This window comes from Pristis pectinata, chromosome 7, assembly GCF_009764475.1.
Source record: "Pristis pectinata isolate sPriPec2 chromosome 7, sPriPec2.1.pri, whole genome shotgun sequence".
NCBI classification, from domain to species: domain Eukaryota; kingdom Metazoa; phylum Chordata; class Chondrichthyes; order Rhinopristiformes; family Pristidae; genus Pristis; species Pristis pectinata.
In genome coordinates, this window is record NC_067411.1 from 71,936,216 (window position 1) to 71,960,712 (window position 24,497).

General features: G+C 41.4%; 1 long non-coding RNA gene across 1 annotated transcript in view; it reads right to left on the bottom strand.

Moving 5' to 3' along the window:
* Positions 1-23,491, bottom strand: part of LOC127572226 (uncharacterized) — a 91,959-nt gene extending 68,468 nt beyond the window's left edge. The window contains exon 1 of the long non-coding RNA XR_007956606.1: positions 23,416-23,491. This is a non-coding gene — a long non-coding RNA (uncharacterized LOC127572226). The remainder of the gene's footprint in view (positions 1-23,415) is intronic.
* Between the last annotated feature and the right edge of the window lie 1,006 nt (positions 23,492-24,497).

The following is a 24,497-nucleotide window of genomic DNA, read 5'->3' on the forward strand; positions in this document are numbered from 1 at the left end:
TCACCCTTTGGCTAAGCTCATGTGAAGAAAAGTGATATGGATCAAATATAAGGGGACTGTGGCTTTTTGTTGCACTTCAGTAGAGTTATAACTTTCAGGAGTAGGGGAAGAAAAGCAAAGTGAGGGATTAAAAATCCTTGATTTGTAAATGTTTTATGTGACCATTCCATTTTCTTTTTCTGTTTGTTCTTTCCTTTATAGTACTTCAGTGACATTTGCCTGCACTTTCAGTGCTTTGAATCAGATCATAGTTGGAGTTAGGTGGGAAATCAGCCTAAAGCGATCTCCAATTCAATCAACATCACTTCCAGGAATTTCAACTGAAATGGTTGTTGATCATTGAACTCCTGAATTCAAGCATGCAAATTATGTTTAAAGGGTTTCTACAGCAGATAAACTGAGGCCAGGGAAAAGTCAGACAATGCTGCAATGGTTAACCCAGGCTGGTTTAATGACAACACACATATGTGTTGTGAAGATAATGGCTTTGATCTTCCCAATACATAGCCAGGAAAATTTCTTCCCAATTGATACTATAGAGACAGTGCAAGTGTCAAGAGGGTCAGAGCTGAGGTGGTTCACAGCAGGAAGTACAGATGCATTTGCCAATTTAACACCTGAAAAAAAGCAGCTGTGGATAGAATCTCACACATGGAAGGAGAAATACATACCAACAGGGCATGGACTAAGACCCAAGATTAACTGACCCCACAGACAATTCTCTAACAATTAGCTTGAGACTTCAGCATGGAACCCAAGCATCTTCTTTTGAAATTTCACATGTCCAAACACTGCTTGCAAAAAAAGAAGTGTCCTACTGCTCATTCAAATTGAATGAATGTGTGCAGAAGTGTGCAATGCTTCAGATAGTATCTCCCAGAGAGTAACCAGGTGAAATCTGTGCCATGCTTGAAAAGACTCCAAAGACATCTGTGCCGCAGTGAAGAGTACATATATAATTCAAGAAGATCTGGTACATTTTCTCTGAGGACTGACTCTCGTGGTTGCAAAGAAACTAAACCTCTGGGGCTCGGACCCAACTGCAGTTTACTGGTGCTTCTCTCTGAAGCAGTGGCAGACTGTACCTTTCCATCTCATCAATATTGACTGAATCCCTATGGAAATTGATTCAGCATGCTCACAGGGGGACCTCTTTAGGATTTGGACTCCATTCCTAGCCTATTACCAACCACAGACAACCACATCAACAAGACTTCCCACGAAAGTGCAAATACCAAAGCAAAAAGACACAGAGCAAACTACTCCAGTGAAAGAAAGCCACAGAGAGTTAACTGAAAGGAACAAACAACCTCCACCCCAAAGGTAAATAGAGTAAATACTAACACATCTATCAGGTTCAAGCACGCCACCATAACTGTATACCACTTGTTTAGCTTCTCTATTTATAAATTAGAGTTACGACCCATCCACATGTTGGCAAGGAGTCCATTTTCTGAGTGGGCTGACAGCCTTATTTTTAATGTAAACTAGGCAGGAAGTTTTTGCTGCCTGTAGCCCAGTTTTTGTCTGGTTTTCCCCCACTGCACACTCCAGAAGGTTTTATCATTGAGGAATGTCTGGTGTCTAATCAGCTCCTGAAAAATGTTCCACACATGTTCCAAAATGTCTGATGAAAGGAAAGCAGGTGAAATTGTGTTTGCAAAATTAAAAAGCAAAGTTAATTTTAAAAAATCTAAGGAATTGAGTGTTCAACTTAATAGAAGGCAAGAAGTTTATGTTATACCGCTTTGCTATTGAAATTGAAACGTGTTTTTATTTTTTAAAAAGTTATCACTTCCAGTAGGATATCAGACAGACTACAAACATTTGTATAGTTTGTCTGCAAGTAAGGCCGGGAATAACTTAACTCCACAAACAATGATGTCTATGTGGAATAAAGTCACAGAATGAACAGTTAATGCTTTGTGAATTGCCGTTTAAAATCTGTGCTGAATATACATACCTTCTTAGGAATGGACAGATCACTATTATGATAAAGATGGACCTAGACAATGAAATGTTCCAGAAATCTAAATGGGAACATATATCGATGGGTGTGCTTATTCAAGCACCATGCATGCCTTAATATTATTGAGATTTTTGACATCCCTCAAGTTAAGTATTGACTGAATCCCTATGGAAATTGATTCAGCATGCTCACAGGGGGACCTCTTTAGGATTTGGTGTCTTCTCTGGTGTGGACCTATCTAGGGTACCCATCATATTGTGGCACACTGACAGTTCATGGCAAAGACACTGGATTTGTTCACCTCAGGAAAAATGCAATGCTTTCAATGAATACGATATAAAGAAAAATGTTACCTCCTCTTCAGGACGCTCAAGGTTACACATTGTTCTGGACCCCAAAGTGGTTCAATATTTGCTCATCTCTGTTCATTGTTAGCCTTCTAACTTTTTCAGCAAAATCCCCAGCATAAACATGAAACAAGGATATGTTAACAAGTAAACTCATTGCTAGTGCTGTTGGTGTGAAACCATCATGCTTTGTTCTTCAGTTTACTGGATCTCCCCTTCTCGGTCACACCCAAACAGATGAACACAAGAAAATAGGGGCAGAAGCCTTCCCCACCATTTAATATGATCATGACTGATCTATGCTGGCCTCAACTCCTCTTCTGTGCCATTTCTCCATACCCGTCTACTCCTCAATCTATCAGATATTTATCCACCTCCATTTTAAATCCTTCTAATGATCCAGATTCCACCACCCCGGACTGAGAATTCCAGAGATTCACTACCCTCTGAGAAAGAAATTTCTGTGCACCTGTTTTGAATGTCTAGCCCCTTATCTTGTAATCATGTCCCCTTGTTCATGACTCTCCCATTAGTGAAAACATCCCAACGCCAACCCTGTCACAGGATCTAATATGTTTGAATAAGATCATCCCTCATACTTCTAAATGCAATAGGCCCTAATTATTTAGTCTTTCATGGTAGGACAACCCTCTCATCCCGGGAATTAGCCTCGTGAACCTCCTCTGTACTACCTCCAATGTTACTATATCATTTTTTAGGTAAGGGGGCCAAAACTGTACATGGTATTCCAGGTGAGGCCGCACCAATGCCCCGTACAATTGCGACAAAACCTTCCTATTTTTAATCTGCAACCCTTTTGCAATGAAGACCAAAATTCCAGTTGCCTTCTTAACTATCTGTTGGACCTGCCTGCCAGCTTTTTGTGATTCATGCACGAGAACACCTAGGTCCCTCTGTAGACGTAGACGCAAGAGACTGAAGATGCTGGAATCTGGAGCAACAAACAATCTGCTGGAGGGTCTCAACTGGTCGAGCAGCATCTGTGGGGGGGGGGGGGGAAGGAATTGTCGACATTTCTGATCAAAACCCCGTATCAGGACCAAGAGTGGAGAGGGAAAATAGTCAGCAGAAAAGAGGAGAGGGGGAGTGGTGAGTCAGGAGCCAGGAGGTTGACTGAGGAGGGGTGAAAGATGACGGGCAGATGCAGCCAAATAGAGGATGGGGAGAGGTGGAGTTGGGAGACAAAGGTAGGTGGATGATAGATTGTAGCAGGCAAAAATAGGGCAAATGAAGCCAGATGGGGTGCAGGGAGAGGAGGGTAAAGGTGGAGACAGTTTGGAGGGTGATGAACAGGAACACAAAAGCTACCAAACTGGGAATCTGATAAGTAAGGAAGGTGATAATGGGAACAATTAGGGGAGAGGTGAAGGGCAGATGCAACCAGATGGGTTCCTTAAAATATGGTGACCACGTGAATATTACATTTAGATTAACCTCACAAAGTAACAATGTGGAAATTTCAGTTGATTTTTCTTGGATACAAAAGTGAATCTTAACTATGGATTACATGCTTCAGAAACTATGGATTACATGCTATGTGGGTAGTAGGTGGATGAAACCAGGAAGGGAAGGGGGACAAAAATAGGTGATGAGGTGGAGGAGGAATACGAGAAAGGGGACAAAAATAGGGGGACTGGAGGAGTATTGTGGGGGGCAGGGTTGGAAAAACACACTGAGGAGAGGATTACATGAAATTACCTCTCATCCTTCACCCCTCCTTGGTCCAGCAATCACCTGCTGGCCCGTCTCATCATTCCTCCTCTCCTCTATACTGGCCATCTCCGCTCTCCACTCTTAGTCCCGACGTAGGGGTTCAATCCAAAACATCAGCAATTCCTTTCCCCCCACAACTGCTGGTCAACCTGCTTGAGCTCCTCCAGCAGATTGCTTGTTGCCCTAGATCTCTCTTTACTTCACTCACTTGCACTCACATGCAAAGAATCACAAACCTTCCCCTTTTCTACTGATATTCACCCACCACATTTCTGTTTGAAATTGATGCTTTTCTTCTCTCCCATTTAAGCTTTCCTTTCCATTTAACCTATTCCTTTATTTATAGTTTAGCCAATACTCAACGTGCTGTTCACATCACCACTAATGGTGACAATCCCTACTCTCTCCATCCAGAGTGTCCCTCCCAGGCTCGAGAAGGCGGTGATGAGCCACCTTTTTGAACCACTGCCGTCCTTCCACTACAGGTATTCCCACGATGTTTTTGGGTAAGGAGATTCAGGATTTGGACCCAGATAATGCTGAAGGATTGGCAATGGATAGTATGTGAACTGGAGGAAAACATTTCGATGTTGGTCTTCCCACTTCCTCTTGCCCTTGCGTTTCCTGGTGGAGGTCATGCTACCAGAGTAGCCGAGGAGAGTAGCTGCAGTGTATCTTGTTTATGGCACACATTGGCAGCTGTGAGGGTGATTCTGGTGAATAGAGTGAATGCTTAAGTAGTGGAATGTAGTGAATGGAGTGCCAATGAAGTAGGCACCCCGACTACTTGATTGGCAGCCAGTTTGACCTGGATGATGTTGAAACTCTTGAGTATCGTTGGAGTTGCATTCACCCAGGCAAGTGAAGAAATATTCTACTACACTCCTGATGCTCCCAGATGATGAAAAGGCTTTGGAAAGTCACACAATCCGGGATACCCAGCCTCCAATAGACTAGTTATATTGAAACACTGTGTAGAAATGTTTAGCATAGCTCCAAAATAAAGTTGGACTAGTGTTATGAGATTATCTTCAGCAATATGTTTTTCATCATTTTTATTTCACACCTGCTCCACAATTAATTCAACAAGTGTGAGCAAAGAGCAAATCATCTCTGGCTCTTTCTTAAGAGTGAAATGAAGAGTTAACTTAAGTAACATATTGAAACCCACAATGAAGCCTATGCAAATGAGTAAACATCTACTGGAAAAGCTGTTCTTTTTGCCTGGAAATAAGTGAAAAGTCAGTCGTTCTAGCATGGGTTTGTCCCTCTGTAATTCTGCAGTTATATCGCCATCTCAAATTAACGCTTTTAGTGTAATTGAGACCCAAGGTCACAAACCTTTGGAATTGTTTGTTATTTTTCCATAAAAATACATTTCATTTAAAAACGTAAGGAAGATTTGTGGCATCTGACACTTATAAACCAATCAGCGCTATTCCACATAGACAAAAAATGATGAGAGACTGACACACAATGAATTAGAACTGGGGTTTTATTTAATGAAAATACAGGAGATCCTGAGGAAAAGAGCATCACTCTGCAACTTACTGTTACATTCGTATTGTTTCCCAAACCTGCAATCTATATATCAACTGCACTTTCTGCTGCCCTTCTGTTTTCACCTTTAAAAGAAACACTAAATATCTGCTACATGGGCTACTATTTTACTATGTTCTGTGGTGCATAATAAGTATATCTAAAAGTAACACAATTATCATACAAATTTCAGATGTTGGATACAATCAGAAGAGTGGAGACTGGTATAAAGATCCCAAGACCCAAAAGAACAGACCTGCGCAGTTTCTTCAAATGTAATGTTACCCTATTTGGTTGTATACATGCATTTTGGCAAACAGAGCTCTAGTTCCATTCTGTTTGAAAACTAAGTTATTCTTTCCTCTTGTTCCCCAAGAGAATCGATGTTCCCTAGTACAGATTCAGATCCAGACAGCAAATTATGCCAATTTTATGACTTGTATTTGACTGGGTAGAATATAGTTCTTCAGCTAATTGTGTACAGTTCTTTTGACAGAGTAATTCATTCTAAGTGTGATTCTGTGAATTTTCCTAATATACTCATTTTTATTACATATTCTAAAAGAACAAAATTTCTCCCAAATATTGTAAAAACAAGTAGGTTAACTGAATTCTAGAAAATAAGTAAAGAAGGCAGATATAAAATCCAATGTTTATGTATTTGAAAGTTTACTCACTGGAATTAAGATTTATAGGATTATAATTTTCAAAAATATTACAAAAATACAAGGGGTTTTCTGAACACTGTGCAATGAACTATGTTGCATTAAACCATCAGCATAGTCTGATCTTCAGTGCTTATTTATTGGTTTCCAGCTGAAGTGCTGTGTGGTTCAGGAGTAAAGCAGAGAATATCAGCTTTGTACTGATTATTGATTGCCATTCAGTGAGCTCTGGTGGCAAGTGTGAACATGTTAATGTTAAACAGGAGTAGGGATCCCTGGGTCAATGAGAGTGAAATCAGACATGGCAGCACCAATGGTTTGAGGTGCTTTTGCTTTGTAGGGACCAAAATCGTGCTTGATGCATAAGAGCAGACTTCTGTGGCAAATAATGCAGACTCCATATTGGAGTAGGTGATGGTGTACATATTCCTAATATATGCTGAAACATGAAACATAATAATAGGAAGAGTAGGAGAGTTGTCTCTCAAACCTGCCATTCAATAAGATTGCACTTGACCTGATCATGACCTCAGCTCCATTTTTTCTTCCTATTCCTCATAACCCTTGATTCCCCTGTAGACCAAATTCAACCTCCACAGTTCTCTGGGTCAAGAAATTTTAAAGATTTACAACCTCTGAGAGATGAAGTTTCTCCAGATTTCCATGTTAAATAAACAATCTTTATTCTGAAATCATGTCTCCTAATTTTAGATTCACCCATATGAGACAACGTGTTCTCAGCAACAGGCCTACTCAGAATCTTAGTTCTTTCAAGAAGATCATTTCTCATTCTTCCAAACACTAATCAGCCCGTCATTTTTCCAAATGAGACAACTCCTTCATTCCCAGGAATCAACCTACTGAACCTTCTCTTGAACCCCTACATTACAAGTATATCCTTATTTAAGTAAGACTGAAACATGGTGACCCTACTCCAAGTATGGTGTCACCAGCACCCCGTACACTCAAGCAACAATTCTCTACTTTTAGGCTCCATATCCTTTGCAATAAAAGCCAATGTTCCATTTGCTTTCCTACTTACTTGCTGCTTCTGCATGCTAAGGGTGTGGAATAGACAGATAATGAAGCCAATCTGCATGCTACCTTAATTGAATGCAAGTAGTGTCATTTTAGAAGTCAATGCTGTCAACATTCTCTCTACCTTGCATATTAAGCAACTTGGGGTCATCTATACTAACATTATTTAAAGGTATCATTAACTATTAGGAGTATTATGGGTAAGGAGGATGAACTTAGAGCCTGGATCAGTACATGGAATTACAATGTTGTTGGCATTACAGAAATCTGGTTGTGTGAGGGACCGGACTGGCAGCTCAACTTTCCTGGGTTTAGTTGTTTTAGACATGATAGAGATGGGGGTAAAGAAGGCAGAGGGGCTGCACTACTGATAAAGGAGAATGTCACAACAGTACTCAGAGAGGACATACTGGAGGGCTCATCCACAGAGGCAATTTGGGTGGAGGTCCGAAATAAGAAAGGTGCAATTGCATTGATGGGATTATACTATCGGCCCCCCAGTAGCCACCGAGAGGTGGAGGAATAAGCATGTACACAGATTATGGAAATGTGCAGAAACAACAGGGTTATCATAGTGGGGGACTTTAACTTCCCCAGTATTGATTGGAACTTCCTTAATCCAAGAGGCTTTTATGGAGCGGGACTTCTTCGGTGCATCCAAGAGGGGTTCTGGAAACAGCATGTAGACAGTCCCACTAGAGGAGAAAACATACAGGACCTGGTTTTGGGAAATGAGCCAGGCCAAGTCACAGACCTGATAGTGGGTGAATATTTTGGGAATAGTGACCATAACTCATTCTGTTTTAAGACATAATAGATAAAATTGGATCTTGCGGGAAGGTACTAAATTGGGGGAGGGCAAATTACGACAGGATAACACAGGAGCTAAGGGCATTGATTGGGAGCAGCTGCTGTTGAACAAGTCCACCTCTAACGTGTGGGAGTTGTTTAAAGACCAGCTGATCAGAGTTCAGGATCAACATGTTCCGGTAAGTAGTAAGGACAAGGATGGTAAGGTAAGGGAACCTTGGATGACCTGTGAGGTCCTAAACTTAGTCAGAAAGGAAAGGGAAGCATACATAAGGCGTAGGAAGCTAAAATCAGACTGGGCCCTTGTAGAATTTAAAGATAGCAGGAAAGTGCTCAAGCAGGCGATTAGGAAGACCAAAAGGGGCCACAAAATGTCCTTGGCGAGCAGGATCAAGGAGAATCCCAAGGCATTTTATACTTACATTAAGAAAAAGAGGATAACTAAGGAGAGGGTAAGACCGCTCAAGGATAAAGGAGGGAATTTGTGCTTGGAGCCAGAGCACATGGCTGATATACTAAATGAGTACTTTGCATCGGTATTTACCGAGGAGAAGGATTTGGAGGATAGTGAAGGCAGAGTGGGGCATGCTAATGTGCTGGGACATTTTGAGATTAAGGAGGAGGTAGTGCTGGGTCTTCTGAAAAGCATTAAGGTGGATAAGTCCCAAGGGCCTGATGATATGTATCCCAGAATACTGAAAGGAGCAAGTGAGGTGATTGCTTGGGGCTTTGACAAAGATCTTTGTGTCCTCACTAGCAACAAGCAAGGTCCCAGAGGACTGGAGGGTAGCAAATGTTGTGCCTTTGTTCAAAAAGGGAAATAGGCCAGTGAGCCTCATGTCAGTGGCAGGAAAGCTATTGGAGAGGATACTGAGGGATAGGATTTATGTGCATTTGGAAAGGCATGGCCCACTTAGGGACAGTCAGCAAGGCTTTGTGCAGAGCAGGTCATGTCTTACAAACTTGGTCGAGTTTTTTGAGGAGGTGACAAAGGAGCTTGATGAGGGTAAGGCAGTGGACATTATCTACATGGACTTTAGTAAGCCATTTGATAAGGTCCCTCATGGTAGGTTGATTCAGAAGATAAAGATGCATGGGATCCAGGGTGAATTGCAAGTTTGGATTCAGAACTGGCTTGCCCATAGGAGACAGAGAGTAGGGGTGGAAGGCTGTTATTCTGGCTGGAGGTCCGTGACCAGTGATGTTCTGCAAGGATCAGTGCTGAGACCTATGTTGTTTGTGATATTTATCAATGATTTGGATAAAAATGTGGATGGGTGGACTAGCAAGTTTGCAGGTAACACCAAGATTGGTGGAGTTGTGGACAGTGTAAAGGACTATCAAAGAATACAGCATGATATAGATAAGTTACAGATATGGGCAGAGAAGTGGCAGATGGAGTTTAATCCAGGTAAGTGTGAGGTGTTGCACTTTGAGAGGTCAAATGAAAGCAGGAAGTATACAGTTAAAGGTAGGCCCCTTAATAGCATTGAGGTATAAAGGGATCTTGGGATCCAGGCCCATAGTTCACTGAAAGCGGCAACACAAGTGGATAAAGTGGTAAAGAAGGCATATGGAATGCTTACCTTCATTGGCAGGGGTGTTGAGTATAAGAGTAAGGAAGTCATGCTGCAGCTATATAAAACTTTAGTCAGACCGCACTTGGAGTATTGTGTGCAGTTCTGGTCCCCCCATTATAGGGAGGATGTGGAGACTGTGGAGAGGGTGCAGAAGAGGTTTACCAGGATGCTGCCTGGATTAGAGGGTATGAGCTATAAGGAAAGATTGGACAAACTTGGGTTGTTCTCCCTAGAGTGTCAGAAGCTGAGGGGAGACCTGATAGAGGTTTTTTAAAGTTATGAGAGGCATAGAAAGAGTAGACAGAATCTTTTCCCCAGGGTAGAAATGGCAAACACCAGAGGACATGCTTTTAAGGTTAGAGGGGAAAAGTTTAAAGGCAACATGAGGGACAAGTTTTTTACACAGAGAGTGGTAGGTGCCTGGAATAGGTTACGGGGGTAGTAGTGGAAGCAGGCAGTTTTGTGGAGTTTATGAGGCTTTTAGATAGACACATGAATATGAAGGGGATGGAGGGATATGGATGATACACAGGAGGAGGACATTTAGTATAAATTGGCATCAAGATTGGCACAACATTATGGGCCGAATGGCCAGTTCTATGTTCTATTGTCGTTTCCTCCTCCTGGGTGTCAGCATAACTCTACCAATATATGTCTCTCATGGTCATTGCAATTTACAAAAGTCTGGGTTACGATAATTAGACTCCATTGAGCTTATATTTTTGCTTCTAGTTTCTTGCACAAATAAGAAGTACTCATTTTAGCTGATTTATCCTTGCAAGACTGGAGTGCAATGATCAAGGCTCTCCAGGAACCCAAGGATAAGAGCAGTAAGTGAGGAATTTTGTCTTTATAAAGGATGACATCAGGACTCTCCTGGTGGAATCTTCACTGCCACGCAGCATAGCAACAGTTTGGATAGGGATAGGCCCTTTAAGAGTTGTAGAATCAGGCCTTCATCATCCAGGGAAGGAATTCTCCTGCAGCCAAGACCCATGTAATTCGTGCACCACACACTCATGGTACATTTTGAGAGTGATGCCAATCATATGTTGCTTGCTGACTGACATCAATCCAATGCTGCCAATGGTCTTAGTGTGCAAGCTTGACAAATCATAAAAGCACTGCAAAGCGATTGAATTTCTGGATCTATGAGTCAGAGGAAAATGTTGCTGCAGAAATTTCCTGAATGCATTATGGACATTAGCCGGAGAATCTCTCTGGGTGGCTGCTAATGAGGCAAGACACATATCTAAGCTCGGTTACATCAACCATGACTAAACTAAACATTCACATAAATCAGTCCCTTCAGTGCAAGTTATTTTTGATTTATCATGCTTGATGTTGTTTTAAAATGTTGGTGGGATATACAAATGTCATCTGGATGAATTCAATTTTACTCATAAAGATTTTGGGATCCATGGAACGACATTGCACTGTGTAATCTTAACCTGTGAACCCTTAACATAATTGCATGAAATTTTTTTGCACACTATTTAAATGAATTATTAATCATTTCAACTGAGCATATTAATGCCTCACTTAAAATAGCAGACAAAGGTACTTCATGAAAATATATTAAACTTCGATTACTTAATATTACAGAATCCAATTCCAGTCAAATATTTCTGCATTTATACATTATTTTTTTCTTAAATGTCTATTACTTTATTAATTCATCTTTCTTCAATTTCAACTTACCAAATTTTACAAAGCTAAATTATAAAGCTGAAGAAAGCTAATTCTTAAAATATGCAAAATAAGTGAAGGACATGCTGGAAATAAAAAAAATCATTCAATGGCAGAGTAACATTCAGTCAGCTATGTTTGACACACCACGTTGTTCGCACGCCTGACACCAGATTCTTAAAACAGACACTCTATTCTGAATTTTGCCATGGGAAGAGATTACCAGGTGGGCAGGGGAAAAGGTTCAAGAATGTGCACAAATCCATGTGAAGAAATACAACTGATTCCTGGGAATCTTTACCCATGACGGTTCAAAGTGAAGAAGGAGCATTTGGGATGTTATTGAGAACTTTGAGTCCATGCATTGAGAGCGACAGTAGCCATGCATAACCAGGGGAAGGTGCATCCAATTTTCTAATGTAGACCTGTCTGCCCTGTTGGTCAACTTTTGCCCCATTTGTGGAGGAGTCTGCAGTTTGCACATCAGCCTCATTAGCCACCTTGAACCACACACAACCGCAATGGAAATAGATCCTATAGGACTGCCTAAAAATACATTGATGAAGATTCATTTGTTCACCTGTTTTATACCATGGCATAATGTTAAGATCCACCCCAATGACCGTGTTTTCAGACAAGTAATACAACTAGTTTGCCCACAGATAGATACCACAAATGGCCATGATGACATATAATGTTTTTGGTGGTAATGATGTTCGTCAGACATTGGGAAAACTCCCAACTTTTCTCTCAATAGTAACTCAGACTCATTTATAGCTACCTAAACCACAAGAATATCTCGAAATATATGCAATATATCATATATAGACAAAGTTCTTAACTCTCCCAAAAGATATTTGCTTGACTAATGCGCCTTCAACAGTGCCCTGAGGCATCAACCAATTAGAGATAGATTTTGTTCTGAGCACTGAGCAATTGGCAGCAACTGTTAGACTTGTACCCCCCCAAAAGCTTCAGATGGATTTCACATGTCAGGTTCCTGTCAACTAACCATCCATACAATACACCATGGCATACTCTACAGCACACCTGTGATCTCTGTGAAAGTAGAAAGAAGAATCATTAGTAAACAGTACAGAGTCAGAACCAGTAATTATAAACGACAATGTTGAATTCAGAGTCAAAACAGCTGCAGAAAGTGAAATAAAGGGAAGGAAAGTTTGGATAAAGAAAGCAAGATAAAGAGAGACAGAAAGAAAATGTGTAAAAATGTTAAGATTTTTAACCTTCCAGCAAAGACTAAGAAATAAAGAAATATCACATTCATAGAACGTAGGACAGTACAGCACAGTACGGGCCCTTTGGCCCACGATGTCGTGCCGACCTATATAAACTTTATCCCCATTCAATCTATCCCCCTCTCTACTTCACCTCTCATAACCCTCTATTTTTCTTTCGTCCATGTGCTTATCTGATATTCTCTTAAATGACCCTATCGTATCAGCCCCTACCACCACCCCTGGCAGTGCATTCCAGGCACCCACCGCTCTCTGTGTAAAAAACCTACTTCTGACATCTCCCCTGAACTTTCCTCCACGCACCTTAAACGGGTGACCTCTAGTATTGGCCATTACTGCCCTCGGGAAAAGATGCTGGCTGTCCACTCTGTCTATGTCTCTCATAATCATATATACCTCTATCAAGTCGCCTCTCATCCTCCATCGTTCCAAAGAGAAAAGCCCTAACTCTCTCAACATGTTCTGCAACCCAGGTAACATCCTTGTAAATCTCCTCTGCACCCTCTCCAAAGCTTCCACATCCTTCCTATAACATGGTGACCAGAACTGAACACAATATTCCAACTGTGGTCTAACCAGAGTCTTATAGAGCTGTGACATTACCTCTCAGCTCTTGAACTCAATCCCCCAACCAATGAAGGCCAGCACACCATACACCTTCTTAACCGCCCTATCCACCTGTGAGGCAACTTTGAGGGATCTATGTACTTGGACGCCAAGATCTCTCTGTTCCTCCACACTAAGAATCCTGCCATTAACCATGTATTTGCCCTCAAGTTCATTCTTCCAAAAAGTATCACTTCACACTTCTCCGGATTGAACTCCATCTGCCACTTCTCTGCCCAGCTCTGCATCCTGTCTAAATCCCATTGCAACACACAACAACCTTCTTCACTATCTACTACACCACCAACCTTCGTGTCATCTGCAAACTTACCAACCCATCTTTCCACTTCCTCATCCAAATCATTTTAAAAAATCACAGAGAGCGGGGGGCCAGAACAGATCCCTGCGGAACACCACTAGTCATTGACCTCCAGGTCGAATACTTCCCTTCTACAACCACCCTCTGCCATTTGTGGGCAAGCCAATTTTGAGTCCACACAGCCAATTTTCCATGGATCCCATACTTCATGACTTTGTGAATGAGCCACCATGGGGAATCTTGTCAAACGCCTTGCTAAAATCCATATATACCATATCCACTGCACTACCTTCATCAATTTGTCTTGTCACTTCCTTAAAAAACTCTATTAGGCTCGTGAGGCACAACCTGCCCTTCACATAGCCATGTTGACTATCCCTAATAAGACTATGCTTCTGCAAATGCTCATAAATCCTGTCACTAAGAATCCTCCCCAATAGTTTGCCCACTACTAATACAAGACTCACTAGGCTATTATTCCTGGGATTATCCCTTTTACATTTCTTGAACAATGGAACAGAGTTTGCCATCCTCCAATCCTCTGGTACCACTCCTGTGGCCAGGGAGGACTCAAAGATCATCCTTAATGCTCCAGCAATCTCTTCCCTCACTTCCCATAGTAACCTGAGGTATATCCTGTCCGACCCCAGGGACTTATCTATCCTAATGCTTTTTAGTAGCTGCAACATTGCTTCTTTCTTAACCTCAACATACTCCAACACATTTGCCTGTTCTACGCTAACCTCAATTTCATCTAAGTCCCTCTCCCTGGTGAACAATGAAGCAAAATATTCATTTATGACCTCCCCTACCTCCTTCGTCCCCAGACACATTTTTCCCTCCTTATCCCTGAGTGGTCCTACCTTCATCCTAGTCATCCTCGTACATGTAGAACATCTTAGGGTTTTCCTTAACTCTACTTGCCAAGGCCTTTTCATGTCCCCTTCTAACTCTCCTAAGTCCCTTCTTAAGCTCCTTCTCAGGAGCCCTGTCTGACTTCTGCTTCCTAAATCTTAAATATGCTTCCTTCTTCCTCTTGACTAAACCTTCCAACTCTCTTGCTAACCATGGTTCCTTCAGCCTACCATCCTTTCCTTGTCTCAGTGGGACAAACCTATCTTGAACCCCATGTAAGTGGTCCTAAAACAACTTCCACATTTCTGTGGTGCATTTACCAGAGAACATCTGTTCCCAGTTTACGCTCCCAAGTTCTTGCCTAATACCAATGTAATTTGCCCTCCCCCAATTAAATACTTTCCCATAATGTCTGCTCCTATCTTTGTCCATGGCTATGCTAAACATCAGGGAGTTGTGGTCACTATCCCTGAAATGCTCACCCACCGAGAGGTCTTTCACCTGACCAAGTTCATTGCCTAATAGCAGATCCAGCATGGCCTCTCCTCTAGACAGCCTGTCCACATACTGTGTCAGGAATCCTTCCTGTACACACCTAACAAATTCTGCCCCATCTAAACCTTTTGCCCTAAGGAGGTGCCGATCAATATGAGGGAAGTTGAAGTCACCCACGACAACAACTGTTATTTTTGCACCTTTCCAAAATCTACCTACTTATCTGCTCCCCAGTGTTCCGATGGCTCTTTGGGGGCCTATAGAATACTCCCAATAGAGTGATCGCTCCCTTCCTGTTTCTGACTTCCACCCACACTGACTCAATAGACAATCCTTCTTTGATGCCCTACAGCTGTGATACTATCCCTAATTAGCAATGCCACCCCTCCCACTCCTTCTACCCCCTTCCCTATCCCTTTTGAAACATCTAAACCCTGTAGACTCAAGCAGCCACTCCTGCCCTTGCGACAGCCAAGTCTCTGTAATGGCCACAACATTGTAATTCCATGTATTGACCCATGCCCTAAGTTCATCACCCTTATTCTTAACACTTCTCGCATGAAGGTAAACACACTTCAACCCATCTAACATTGCATTTGTGCCCCGTCCCCTGCCTATCCTGCCTCACCTTCTCTGTACACAGTGCATCTACCTCTACACCAACTGATCCATCTTCTAATCTAACACTCCAGTTCCCATCCCCCTGCCAACTTAGTTTAAACCCTCCTCAACAGCTCTAGCAAAGCTGCTCACAAGGACGTTGGCCCCTCTCCATTTCAGGTGTAACCTGTCCCTTTTGTGCAGGTCACACCTACCCAGAGGAGATCCCAATGATCCACAAATCTGAACCCCTGCCCCCTGCACCAACTCTTCAGCCACTCATTAGTCTGCCATAGTTTCCCATTCTTTCCCTCCCTGGCGCGTGGTACAGGCAGCAATCCAGAGATTACTACCCTTGAGGTCCTGCTTTTTAGCTTCCTTCCCAACTCCCAATACTCGCTCTTCAGGACCTCATCCCTTAACTTACCTATGTCGTTGGTGCCAATGAGCACCCTAACTTCTGGATTCTCCCCCTCCCCCCTAAGAACGCTGTACACTCGATCTGAGACGTCCCTGACCCTGGCACCTGGGAGGCAACATACCATCCGGGAGTCTCGTTCTTGTCAACAGAATCTCCTGTCTGTCTCCCTAAACAAAAAATCCCCTCTCACTCTTTCACCAGCTTCCTTTCTGAGCCACAGAGCCAGACTCCATGCCAGAGACCCCGCTGCTGTGGTTCTCCACTGGTGATTCATTCCCCCCAACAGCATCCAAAACAATATACTTGTTATCAAGGGAAACGGTCACTGTGGTATCCTGTACCAACTGCCTGTTCCTTTTCCCTCCCCTAACAGTCACCCAACTACCTACATCCCACACCCTAGATGTAACTGCCTCCTGGTAACTCCTATCCAACATCTCCTCAGCTTCCTGAATGATCCGGAGCTCATCCAGTTGCAGCTCCAGCTCCCTAACGGGGTCTGTAAGGAGCTGCAGCTGAACGCACTTCCTGCAGGTGAAGTCATCAGGGACGCTGGAGGTCTCCCTGATTTCCCACATCCTACAGGAGGAGCAAACTTCTGCCCTGACTGCCATTCCCACTGTTCTATATAAAGAAAATTACAAATAACAAAGAAAGAGAACCTACCAGAAACCTCCGCTCACCTACTCCGCCTCTTCACACCAAAGCCTCTTTAGCCAAAGCCTCAACTCTCCACTCTAATACTGTCCATTCACACAATGGCTGCTCCACAATGGTCGCTCCACTTGACCCTAACTTTTTATTAGCAGCTGCTGCCTAATTATCCAATTACTTAATGAACAGGCCTATCAGCTCACCACAGCAACAACGGGCCTACCTTTTTAAACTGCTTCCCGCTCTCATTCTCGCTCTTGCTCTCGCTCTAGTTCTTGTGGTACTTACCACGGCAATGAGACTTCCCGCTCCCATACTCGCACTACTCACACAGCAACAGGGTTAAAGGTTAATTTTCATAAAGGTTAATTTTCAATGCCATTGTAATTGTGAAACACCATACTTCTAAAAGCATAAAAGTATAATGGGATATCATAGAGTAGCAGTGAAGTTCATGGACACACAGCCAGAGTTCTTGACCATTGATCCAGAGGCATGAGTTTAAATACCATTGTGGCAACTGGGAATTTACAGTCAAGTAATTAAATAAATGTAGAATTAAAAACAAAGTTAATCACAGTAACAGCAACAGTGAAACTAAAAGCCCATCTGGTTCACTCATCTCCTTCAGAGAAGGAAATCTCCCATTCTCACATGATTTGGCCTATATATGATATCAGACCCACTAATGTAATTGACTCTTAGCTGCCTCCTTGGCTCAGGAGAAATAAGGAATTTCTCATATTTAAGACAGTGAAGGAGGCTATTCAGCCCATCGAGTCTATGCCAGGTCTCAATGCAATCCAATCAGTCCCACTCCCCCACGTATTTCCTGTAACCTATTCTCTCCCACAAGCCCATCAAATCCCTCCCTGATTCTCTAGCCATCCACCTCCACTACAGGAAGAATTCAGTAGCCAAGTAACCTACCAGCCAGTATGTCTTTGGGATGTGGGAGGAAACCAGAACACTAAGAAGTCACAGGGAGAATGTGCAAATTCCACACAGACAGCACAAGAGGTCATGATCAAATCCTGGTCGGTGGAGCTGTGTGGCAGCAACACTAACTGCTGTGCCACTCTGCTGCTCAATGGCACCTTTGCCAGTGACGTCCTCATCCCATAAATCAGCGAATGGGTAAAACAAAGACTTGAATTAGAACGCATTAGCTATTATTTTTGGTGAGTTTAGTCTATATTTATGAAGTAAATGGAAGTTCAAACCACTTGACGGATTTAAGAGAGACGTGTCAGATACAAGAAAGAATTTTAGAGAGCAGGCCATCAGACAGCAAATTTCCAGTTTAACTATGTATGTGTGGTTGGTTGAAGTTTAATTCCACTTTGTACATAATTGGCAGTGAGCAGTATTAATCTAGTTGTTCTTTTTAGAGCAAAATTTGGCCCACCAGTGTGCATTGTTATTACACTTACATATTTATCAATAACTCAACCATTTTGTATGTAATTTTTTTATTCAAGCCACAGTATATTAATTAAAAATAAAACACAACTGATTAAATTGCCCAACAATCTTAAGTGTGAGTTTTAAACAATATAAGTGCAATTAAGCAATACTTATTATTTTGACCAATAAATTGCAGCAATTGTTCATACAAAGAGTATAATGAAACATACCCCACACTACTTTACAGTGAGATTGTGAAAAATCAGTAGAACTTCCTGAGGAAGTAATTATTGAGCATTGAGTGCAAAATGGAAATGGAGGGAAAGGCGAAAGATAAATGGTGACATTTAGCACTCAATCTCATCCAAAATGCTAACACTGTAATCTGGAAACCACTTCCAGAATTTTCTAATTAAATTACAAAAGTATAAACTAATCTGTTCCATAATTTGATTAGTAAGATTGAAGTCAATTTTATTTTATTATCTATTTCCCACTGAAAAAGAGTTGTATCTTGCTTAAAGGAATTCCAAGAATATAGCTCTGTGGAATATGGCTTCTCATATCCTCCAAAAATGCATTTTGTTTGTTTAAAAGTAGGGAAGGGCAAAAATAAATGTTTTGCATTCAGATACACAATTTTCCTGTCATTGCTGTCAAATTTGTAGAATCACATTGCACAGAAAGAGGCCACTTAACCCTTTGAATTGTGGCAGCTCTTTGAAAAGCAATCCAGCTCCCTGCTCTTTTCACACTATTTTCTCCATTTCAAGTACATAGTTAATGCATTTTTGGAAGTGGTTTGCTTCTGTACCCCTCCAGGCACGCATTCGAATTCATAACAATTCACAGTATTAAAAATATCGTCATCTGTTTGGTCTTTTTTTGCCAATTATCTTTAATCTGTGCCTTCTGGTTACCAACACCATTTCCGTGGAAACAGTTTCTCCCTATCTGTTCTGTCAAAACATCCCAGAAATCTCAACATGTGACTAAATCTCCCTTTAGCATGTTCTGCTCTAAGAAGAAACAACCTTTAAGAGTGATTAAGGGATGCAGAATGGATGGATTCCCCAGGGTTGTGGAGTTTCTGCAACTCTATATATAACTGAAGACTTTCATCTCTGCTACCAGCCTAATAAACCTCCTCTGTACTCTCTCCAAAACATTAACGCCTTTCCTAAAGCATTGTGTCCAGAAACGGGCACAATATTCAATCTGAAATCAATTTACAAAATTACTGTGAAGCCTTAGCTCCCCAACATACTTTCTGCCAAGCCCAAAACCAAATAGGAAGGAGTATTCGGGTGAAACAGGGAAATGGTACCATGGTTTGAGAACATTTTTGCTCCTGAAGCAAATACTTTCGAAAATCTAATGGATCCTTGTCAATGATGCAGAAGAAGCTGGAAAAAAATGAGTGTTTTTCTAAACATTCTTAAGGTTTACATTTCCAGTTTACATTTTAGTAGTACCTTGAAAGCAATCATACCAGTTCAAACCAGATGGTAACCAGAAATAAAACTACTGCCAGCATCAAGCCTCCACCTCCATGCCATACAAATCCACTGTTACACTGAAATCAACGAAGCATGTTCCTACCACTGAGGCACCCACAGAAATGCAGTGTCTACAGTTGTTTTTCCATACCAAAGAAAAGCCCTCAGTTTTTTTTAATCAAACAATTTTCAATCTAGTCATGTGAAAGTACTAACATATGGTGGCAGACATCCAGATCAAAACACATTCAGCTATATTTAATTAATTTTCAGTCGCTAGACTACAGACTGTAGATAAAAGAGACACTTCCCATCTGATTCTCACTGTTTTTGAAGTACACAACAAGAGCTGTCAACGTGGCATTTCTGTGAGTTTCTCTCAGCGACTGAGCGTGTAGCATTGTTTTCCAATGGTACAATGTGTGCACTGAGAGACCAAGGCATATTGCAAATAGACCACATCTTGGCACACAACCCCAACAATGGCACATGAATTGTGGCTCTGATCAGCACATCAGGCCACACAGCAACACATAAAGTTTTGTTTTATTTCAATGTACATTTTCAAACTATATCACAATTGCATGCTTTTGCCCCTAAATTTATAGAATGTATTAAATACCAGCAAACAGCTTGACTATATTCCAAATACTTAAATGAAAGTAACTTTTTTAAAACAACTGGCAGATTCTGAACAAACTTTGTAAATGAATCCCTTCTACCTACATTTCTTTGAGGAAAAAACTAAGACTGGAAGCACAACATTTCCAAATTAAGAATACAGCATGGGAATGAATGGAAGAAAAATGCTTGCTTTCCCATGGCTAATTTCCTAATTGCATTGTGATATATTGTGTAGCTGAGTGACACATAGCAGGAATGCCTGCAGTGACTGCTCTGCACAGGTCAAAGTGGAGTCAATCACTTACTGCATATTCTGACCTTCCCATTAGCCTTATTACCGCTGCTCATTTCAACATACCACCTTAACCCTCTCATTTTAAAATATAAGCTTCAAAATTCCTGGATTGGGGGAGGGTGTATCAGCAATTTCTTTGGAACACAAGGAATTTCTCAAGGGTTGATGCACACCAGTTGAGAAGCCACCCAGCATAACTTCTATCCTGATTCAAGGTAAAGTAAAGAAACACCAGTCTTCCCAGTGGTAATCATGTGCAAATAACTGGAAGTGGCAGGAGGAGATTCCATGATCTGAGCCTTCGTACACATGCATGCATATGCATTCCATTGTTTAGAAGAAGCAGTTTGTCAAGACCCACTCATCAAGTGTTTTGCTAGAATCAAATATATTGTGGAAACCTTCAGTTATACATTCAGGTTCACAATAGGTACTGGAAGTATTACGCATTCAAGAAGTCTTTTGATATGGAACACATTCTATACCAAAAACGTGACTGAGTCATTAACTGAATGCTGCGTAATTGACTGTACAGTAGGAATCCCATATTTGATCCATACTCTGGGAGAAAAGGAGCAGTAGGAGATGATGGGAGAAGCTATATTCATCTCAGAGAACTTGAAAAGAACTAGATTGCACTAACACTTTATAACCAAGTATAACATATAGGAAGTATTGATCCATATATACTTCCCCAAACATGAAGGAAAGTGACCATGGCTCCCAATATTTATGTTACAGGATTATTTTAGGAAGACACAAGAAACCAGTGTGCATAGATAGTCTCAGGGATGCCTTGTGGGAAGTATGCAGTAGCAGCTTGCAAATCGTGGATGCGTCATGTATTTCAGTATATTGAAGTCAGGAAAATGCCAGAGGGTTTGTTGGAGACACCGGTGGTATTGTAAACATAAAGGAGGCAGGTGCAGTGTCAGCAATGCTGGACAAATTCATTTGGCACACCTTCTTGAAGAATCAAGGGCCATTATTTAGAAACCTCTCACCAATCTCCCTGTGGTCTACATAGCTTTTTCCCCAGGGTTGAAATGTCTAATGCTAGAGGGCATGCATTTAAGGTGAGAGGGGGTTCAAAGGAGACATACAGGGCAAGATAGACACATGAATATGCTGAGAATGGAGGGATATGAACTTGCTTAGGCAGAAAGGACTAGTTTAGTTCGGCATTTAATTACTAATTTAGTTAATTCGGCACAACATCGTGGAACAGAAGGCCTGTTCCTGTGCAGTACTGTTCCATATATAACGACTTTGCTCCTCACAGCTAGCCATCGAATCCTACTCCTGGGCCTTAACATTATTTTTTCTCCAATGTCTGACAACGAGTCTGTGTCCATATTTATCCCAACCAGTTACAAAAATATTAATTGAATTTGTCACTTTACACTATAGATACCCTATTTTTTGTCTGCCTTATTCAAAAGCTTCTGGATACCATCTGAGAATCTGGCAACTGAGACATAGACAGCTACTGAGAGGTAAAATAATATCCTTAGGATGGAGCAACACACACGAAATGCTGGAGGAACTCAGCAGCTCAGGGAGCATCTGTGGAGGGAAATAAACAGTCAAAATTTCGGGCCGAGACCCTTCATCAGGACTGGAAAGACAGAAGGCAAAAGCCAGAATAAAAGGGGGGAGAGGGGAGCATAAGCTGGAGGGTGATAGGTGAATACAGATGAGGGGGGAGGGTAGGTAGGTGTGGGAGGGGGGAAGTGGGGATGATGTGAGAAGCTGGGAGGTAATAGGTGGAAGAGGCAAAGTGTTGAAGAAGATGGAATCTGATGGGAGAGGACACTAGACCACGGAATAAAGGGAAGGAGGCAGGGAACCAGAGGGAGGAAGATGTAGGTGAGGGGCAGGTTGGGAAGGTGGGGGAGATGAAAGAGAAGGGGTAAAGGGGCCAGAGGGATAAGGGAAAACCAAAGGGCGGGGGGGGGGGAAGAAAAAAAACAGGGGGAGTGATTAGTGTAAGTTAGAGAAATTGATGAGAAACAAAGGACTGCAGATGCTGGAATAGAGAAATTGATGTTGAGGCTTCTTTTCCCACAGAGTCTGTTTGTACAGGATGGACTTGGAACAGACTGATTCTTTCTCTCAAGCTAAAAAAACCTTGATTCTGTAAAGATATAGAATTTATTTTGGAAAATGAATGCACGTTCTTCCACGCTTTGTAGTGAGGTGGAACAACCTCAATGGCATGTACACCACTGATGCTGGCAGAAGGATTCTTTGGGAGAGCTCCTTAAATCAGCAATATCCCCAAATTTCAGATACTGGGTCAACTCAGTGTCCAAGATGCTGTCTGTATAATTTACAATCCAGCTGGCATTGCCACTTGGCAGTATCCTAAGACATTCGTTTCTTTAGCTAATGTATTTAGTTTATTGTGAGACTGAGAAGGGTTTGCAAATACTTTTGCCACTTTTTCCGTGGTGGCCTCCAGTGTCAGATCACTCAGTGGAGGACAGCTGACCAAGTGGATTGAAAAGGGATGAAAACCCTCTGATTCAGTCGAAGGTGCTGTGTCATTTTCCTACCTTGAGATAAACATTGCAATCTGCAGAACTCATTCACCTTCACATCAGTTATCTTATTTGTTATGCCCTTGCTCATATATTCTCAGTGCCATTATATTTCTACTCTGTAAATCTTTAAACAACCAGCAAAAGTTTGCTTTCATTTCTCCGTTTCCTGGATTCCCAGCTGGTGAAGATCGTCTTAGTAAATTCAGATTCTTTTATTTGTTATTCAGCCATTTTCCATAAAAAACATTTTCACCAACATGTTTTTGGCTCTTATACCAGTTAAATGTTCCTTCTGCTGCTTAAGAGTCTGTTAGATAATTGTTATCACAATTGAAATTGCATTCTGAGGAAGCACCAGGTGTAAAGACACAAATTAACAGTTGAGTTGTTGATTATAAATGACATTCCTCCCTCCTTCACAAAAAAGAACACATAATTAAGTGTGGTTTTGCAATGTATCTGACCTTAAGTAGGAATGTACACTCTGTCACAGTGTGTAACAAGAAAATATTCTTTTTCCCAACACCACATTGTCCTCCTCTTGAAGTTTCATAAAATGTTTTATGTATCTGAAATAAAAAGTACAGATATTTTAAATGTTTTAAATTAATTGTAGTGCAGTCACTCCCAAGAAGCCAGAGCTCAAATTCAAACATTCTCACCCCACTTTCCTAAACGAAGTTACGTCACGATTGAACTGAAGAAATATTTCACAATATTTCACATGCTATATAACAGTAAGCTCAAGGTGTGAATTAGCAGAGGTCCCAATTCCCAATATAAAGGGGGAGTAAGTTATGGGCAACAAACAGTAATTAATATATTGGTCACATTTACTGAAAGTTTTGCATCTTCAAATCACTGAAAGTCTGATACAGTAAGATTTTCACATTGTATTGGTAGCACTAATTTAATAAGGTAACAGGAATAGCAAGCTGCAACAAGCAGCTATGTGATAATAGTGATATTGATCAAGGGACAAATATTTAGTGCTAGTGGTTAAGGAACAAATGCTGGTGATGGTTAAGAAGCTACCTTCTCCACTTTTCAAAAAAGGGCCATGGGATCCAAGAAAGCAAACCAGGCCTTGACTTAAAGTCCCAGCTGAAACTTGTGACCTATGACAGGGCAGCACTCCTGAATGTGGGGTGTCAACATGGATTGGGCATGAGTATCTGGACTGGATACATTATTGAATGAGGAATCCAACCAGTTTGAGATTTTGAATTTAATTTAAAAAGTCCTGAAATAAAATGCTGGCATCAGTAAAAATAAAAAAAATGTCTGTGGATTGTCATAAAAAAACAGCTGATTTTGGCTTGACAACCCAAAAATAATTCCTTTAGGAAAGGAAATTGGCCATCTTTACCTAGTCTTGTCTAAAGGAATATGACACTGCAAATTGTTATGACTGGAAGCACTGAGTAAAAGCAGGGTTGAAACTAATTCAATAGCAGCTTTGAAAAGAGAACTGGATAAATATGTTACAAGAACAGGAGTATGGGACTAATTGCATAGATCTGTCAATGAATTAAATGTCGTTCTG